This window comes from Mobula birostris, chromosome 32, assembly GCF_030028105.1.
Source record: "Mobula birostris isolate sMobBir1 chromosome 32, sMobBir1.hap1, whole genome shotgun sequence".
NCBI lineage: Eukaryota > Metazoa > Chordata > Chondrichthyes > Myliobatiformes > Myliobatidae > Mobula > Mobula birostris.
The window spans coordinates 14,859,215-14,865,266 of record NC_092401.1 but is presented as its reverse complement, the minus strand read 5'-3'; positions in this window follow the sequence as shown (position 1 = coordinate 14,865,266).

Below are 6,052 nucleotides of genomic sequence, written 5' to 3'. Positions count from 1 at the left end.
AGCATCCTAGTAAATCTTCTCTGCACCCTTTGTATAGTTTCCACATCCTCAGTGAAGACACTGACTGCCAGTCGGGAGTCAGACCTCACAATCAACCTCGTTATGATCTTGCTCCTTAGTATTTAACTGCACTGCACTTTATCGTGTCATAGTCATACTTTATTAATCCCAGGGGAAATTGGTTTTCGTTACAGTTGCTCCATAAATAATAAATAATAACAGAACCATAAATAGTTAAATAGTAATATGTAAATTATCCAGTAAATTATTAAGTAAGTCCAGGACCAGCCTATTGGCTCAGGGTGTCTGACCCTCCAGGGGAGGAGTTGTAAAGTTTGATGGCCACAGGCAGGAATGACTTCCTATGATGCTCAGTACTGCATCTCGGTGGGATGAGTCTCTGGCTGAATGTACTCCTGTGCCCACCCAGTACATTATGTAGTGGATGTGAGACATTGACCAAGATGGCATGCAACTTAGACAGCATCCTCTTTTCAAACGCCACCGTGAGAGAGTACAGTTCCATCCCACAACATCACTGGCCTTACGAATGAATTTGTTGATTCTGTTGGTGTCTGCTACCCTCAGCCTGCTGCCCCAGCACACAACAGCAAACATGATAGCACTGGCCACCACAGACTTGTAGAACATCCTCAGCATCATCCCGCAGATGTTAAAGGACCTCAGTCTCCTCAGGAAATAGTTAACACTCTGTTGAGGATGGTGGTCTAATTGATATATGGAGGGATCTTCTCCCCGACAGAAGGGATTACACTCATTATTCTGCCCCCCATTCCATATATGCAATAATAGACTATTTCATCACATTTGGAAAAGATAAAGACAAAACACACACCTGTGGAATTGGAACAATAGTTGTAAGTGACCATGCACCTATATATTTATCTGTTGATTTTGACCTACCACCAAAGAATACTATTTGGAAACTAAGTCTACTCAATGATTCCTATTTTTAGAAACAAATTTAAAAAGTAATTGGTCTTTACTTAGAATTCAATGATAATGGAGAGGTTTCACCTCCTATTCTATGGGATACTATGAAGGCTGTCTTAAGAGGGAAAATTATAGCGATATCTTCATATAAGAAAAAAATAAAGAATAAAACATTAAAGGAATTACAAAATAAGCTGAAGGAACTTGAAAAAAAAACACAAATTGAGTTTGGCACAGGATACACCAGAGGAAATTTTAAAAATTAGGAATGAAATTAATAGTTTGGCTACACAAGAAATTGAAAAAAATTTAATGTTTCTGAAACAGAGACACTATGAAATTAGAGCTAAATCTATGAAAATACTGGCATGGAAACTGAAAAAAAAGATAGTCACCAAGTAATCCATAACCTCATTCTTAACAATTGGCTCCAACATTTTCCCAACCATTAAGGTCAGACAAACTGATCTACAATTTCCTTTCTGCTGCCTCCATTCTTTTTTTAAAGACTGGAGTGAGATTTGCAATTTTCCAGTCCTGTGGCACCAAGCCAGAGTCTAATGATTTTTGAAAGATCATTGGTAATGCCTCCACAATCTTTAACACTAATTCTTTCAGAACCCTGGCGTGCAGTTCACCTGGTCCAGGTGACTTATGAACCCTTAGGTATTTCAACTTTTGAGCACGTTTTCCCTTGTAATAGCAACTGCAATTCTCTTCCTTTACACACTATAATCTCTGGCACACTGCTCATGTCTTCCACGGTGAAGTCTGATGCAAAATATCTGCCACTACTTGCGCCAAGTTATTATTTCTCAGGCCTCATTTTCTAGCATTTCCAATATCCACCCTTATGTCTCTTTTGTTATTACACACTTGACAAAGCTTTTACAATCCAAATTAATATACTTTGCTAGCTTGCTTTCAAACGTCATCTTTTCCATTCAAATAGCCTGAAGGTGCAGTGAATTCCTCCTAAAGTGGAACTAAAAGAGTACTCAATAAAAATTCCCCCACTGATATGAAACAGGATACAGCTTTTCAAGTTGATGGTGAAAAAAATGAAACAAAATGAAACTGAGTTTTATAACTCCTCAACACCATGTTCTCAACGGGAACATAGTGGAGAACATCTAGCAATCAGAGATATGCACCTTCTAGTCTCAGTTCCTCATGCTCAACCGTAGATTTAGATAGCAAACATGCCTCCAAATAGGTTCTGGATTTCAGAAGAGAAAACATTTTTGCTTCCGAATAACTTGAACCGGGGGTGGGGGGGCTGTCAAGGAGTCAGAAAATGCTGCCCGACACAGACTTTCAGACTGGTGGCTTTACACCTGTTCACACATCGATGCTCATTGTCAGATGGGGCACTGATGTAAAACTTAAGCTCAGAAGGTTTCAGCCATTGAAGATGCACCATTGTGTCCAAAGCTGGTGCTAATGAAGTATTCAGAACTTCGTCAAAATGAAGTCACTCACCAGCACTAAGGAGGCTGGAGGCCACCAAGACAGAACAATGTGTATTCAAGCCCTGCCTCTGGTTAAATGCCCAACACCATAAGTAGGCCTGCTTCTTCCAACAGTAGAATTTTGTTCAATGGAGCCTTCACGGTTGCTCAGGGATTTGTCAAGCAGTTTCCTGCTGATTAACTAGTGTCCATGATGACCACAGACTATCTGGTCACTATAAAATGGTACATAAGTTGGAGGGTTTTGCTAAAAACCATGACACTCAGAAACCATGATACTGCTGTGAAAATGCAGCTAAAGAGCAGATTCATTAAACTTCTCTGGCCAGGGATTATTTACAATAGTTATTAGCCAGGCTGTGAACCTATAGGAATTTGTAGTACTTGTCACTAGCTAGGTCATGACTCATTGTGATGCAGGGATTTGGTAATTAGTGAAGCCCCTCACCCCACTCTGAATCAGGCCCTGCTGAGCAGTGGCTATGGAATTTCAACCAAGAGGTTGGATGAGAATCCTTAGCCACTGCTGAAGACCAACAGCTCAGTCCACAATCTGGCTGTATAACCTCATGATATTCAAGCAGAGAGCAAGAGGACCTGGTATAAAGAAAATTGACCACACAGGTCCCTGAGTGTCTCGGGTGTTAAGTATAGGTACTCCTCTCAGAATGAGAACACAACTGAGGTCACAGAGGAAATCACATGGAAAATGGTGGTCGACCCATCCCCCTCCCAGATCTGTGTTATTGCATTGCCCACAACTATTCTCTACACAGGAACTTTTCTCCTTCACCTCCTCCTATCCCAAACTTCGTGAGGAAGCAAATCTCTCCCACATAGTGCTCATAGGTCTGGATACATAGCTGAGCAGGTTCAGCAGCCCACTTATCTCAGGGTCAACCTTCAGATAAGTCTCTCTGGTGCTTATTGAACTTCCTTTTGGGCAGCCACACGAGCTCAGTCTGGACTTCAGTAAATGAGCTGCTTGTCATAGAATCGTGGAGCTGTACAGCATGGAATCAACTTGACCTGTGACTAGTGGCCTTTAGATACCAGTGCCATCCAGCAGCACTTGGTTCATTAATATCTTTGTGCCTTAGTGATTCAAATGCTCATCTAGACATTTCTTAATTGCTGTCAGCAGCCCAACATCAACAACTTTGTCAGACAGTGCATTCCAGTAATCACCACTCTCTGACAAAGGTGCCCAACAGATGTACCTTACATTTCCTCTCCTTTACCCTAATTATATAGTTTTGTCTATCTCTGATATAGGTACAAGTTACCTGAGCCAGCCCGATCTATATACTTTATAGCATTATGTACCTCATCTTTTAACCTCATTTACTCCAGGAAATACACGTATGAATGCTTCAGGTCTCTATTCACAAATGAATTGCACTATCGCAGGCAACTATTCCTTATTTTTGAGATATAGCAGCAGCCTTTGAGCCAAGCCACCTTGTAATCCTGGGAGTTCATTTTAGCCTAATCACAGGATAATTTACAATAACAAATTAACCTACCATCCAGTAGGCCTTTGAACTGTGGGAGGGAGCATACAGAGATAACGTACAAACTCCATATAAGCAGTAGTGGGAATTGGACCTGGGTCGTTGGTACTGAAAACTGTTGTGCTGAGCACTATGCTACTATGCTGCCCTCTGCACACTGTGACATAATGACCACAATGCATGAAATCTGAAAAAAGTTTTATAAAACCTCACTACAACCTGTATTCAATTTCCTGATTAATGATCAGTATTCCATATGCCCCCCAATCACGACACCTACAAGATTTGCTACATTTAAGGATATGTGGATTTATATTTTACAGTTCCTTTAGTACATACTGTTCTGATATTTATGGTATATGACCTAGTAAGGCCCTATAAAGGAACTGTGAGGTCTGCTGGAAGGATCAGCAACATCCCTCTTCCACCCATTCAGTATATTTATCAGGGGTGCTACAAATGCAGGACCTTTAGCAATGTCAAGAACCCTCCCATCCCACCTACAAACCCTTTGACCCCCTACCATCAGACAGCAGGTACCATAGCATTAGCTCAGGCAATGTTAGGAGGGAAGCAGTTTCTTCCCCCGGCTGTGAAACTATTGAACCCACTTGACACACCCAGGTCTCATCACATACGAACCCTCAGTAGTGTTATAGTCATAGTCATAGTCATACTTTATTGAAACCTGGCGAAACTGGTTTTCGTTACAGTTGCATCATAAATAATAAATAGTAATAGAACCATAAATAGTTAAATAGTAGTATGTAAATTATGAAATAAGTCCAGGACCAGCCTATTGGCTCAGGGTGTCTGACCCTCCAAAGGAGGAGTTGTAAAGTTTGATGGCCACGGGCAGGAATGACTTCCTATGACGCTCAGTGCTGCATCTCGGTGGAATGAGTCTCTGGCTGAATGTACTCCTGTGCCCACCCAGTACATTATGTAGTGGATGGGAGACATTGACCAAGATGGCGTGCAACTTAGACAGCAGCCTCTTTTCAGACACCACCGTCAGAGAGTTCAGTTCCATCCCCACAACATCACTGGCCTTACGAATGAGTTTGTTGATCCTGTTGGTGTCTGCTACCCTCAGCCTGCTGCCCCAGCACACAACAGCAAACATGATAGCACTGGCCACCACAGACTCATAGAACATCCTCAGCATCGTCCGGCAGATGTTAAAGGACTTCAGTCTCCTCAGGAAATAGAGACGGCTCTGACCCTTCTTGTAGACAGCCTCAGTGTTCTTTGACCAGTCCAGTTTATTGTCAATTCGTATCCCCAGGTATTTGTAATCCTCCACCATGTCCACACTGACCCCCTGGATGGAAACAGGGGTCACCGGTACCTTAGCTCTCCGCTGGTCTACCACCAGCTCCTTAGTCTTTTTCACATTAAGCTGCAGATAATTCTGCTCACACCATGTGACAAAGTTTCCTACCATAGCCTTGTACTCAGCCTCATCTCCCTTGCTGATGCATCCAACTATGGCAGTGTCATCAGAAAACTTCTGAAGATAACAAGACTCTGTGCAGTAGTTGAAGTCCAAGGTGTAAATGGTGAAGAGAAAGGGAGACAAGACAGTCCCCTGTGGAGCCCCAGTGCTGCTGATCACTCTGTCGGACACACAGTGTTGCAAGCACACGTACTGTGGTCTGCCAGTCAGGTAATCAAGAATCCATGATACCAGGGAAGCATCCACCTGCATCGCTGTCAGCTTCTCCTCCAGCAGAGCAGGACAGATGGTGTTGAACGCACTGGAGAAGTCAAAAAACATGACCCTCACAGTGCTCGCTGACTTGTCCAGGTGGGCATAGACATGGTTCAGCAGGTAGACGATGGCATCCTCAACTCCTAGTCGGGGCTGGTAGGCGAACCGGAGGGGATCTAAGTGTGGCCTGACCATAGGCCGGAGCAGCTCCAGAACAAGTCTCTCCAGAGTCTTCATGATGTGGGAGGTCAATGCCACCGGTCTGTAGTCATTGAGGCCACTGGGGCGCGGCGTCTTCAGCACAGGGACAAGGCAGGACGTCTTCCACAGTACAGGAACCCTCCGGAGCCTCAGGCTCAGGTTGAATACATGGCGTAGTACTCCACATAGCTGAGGGG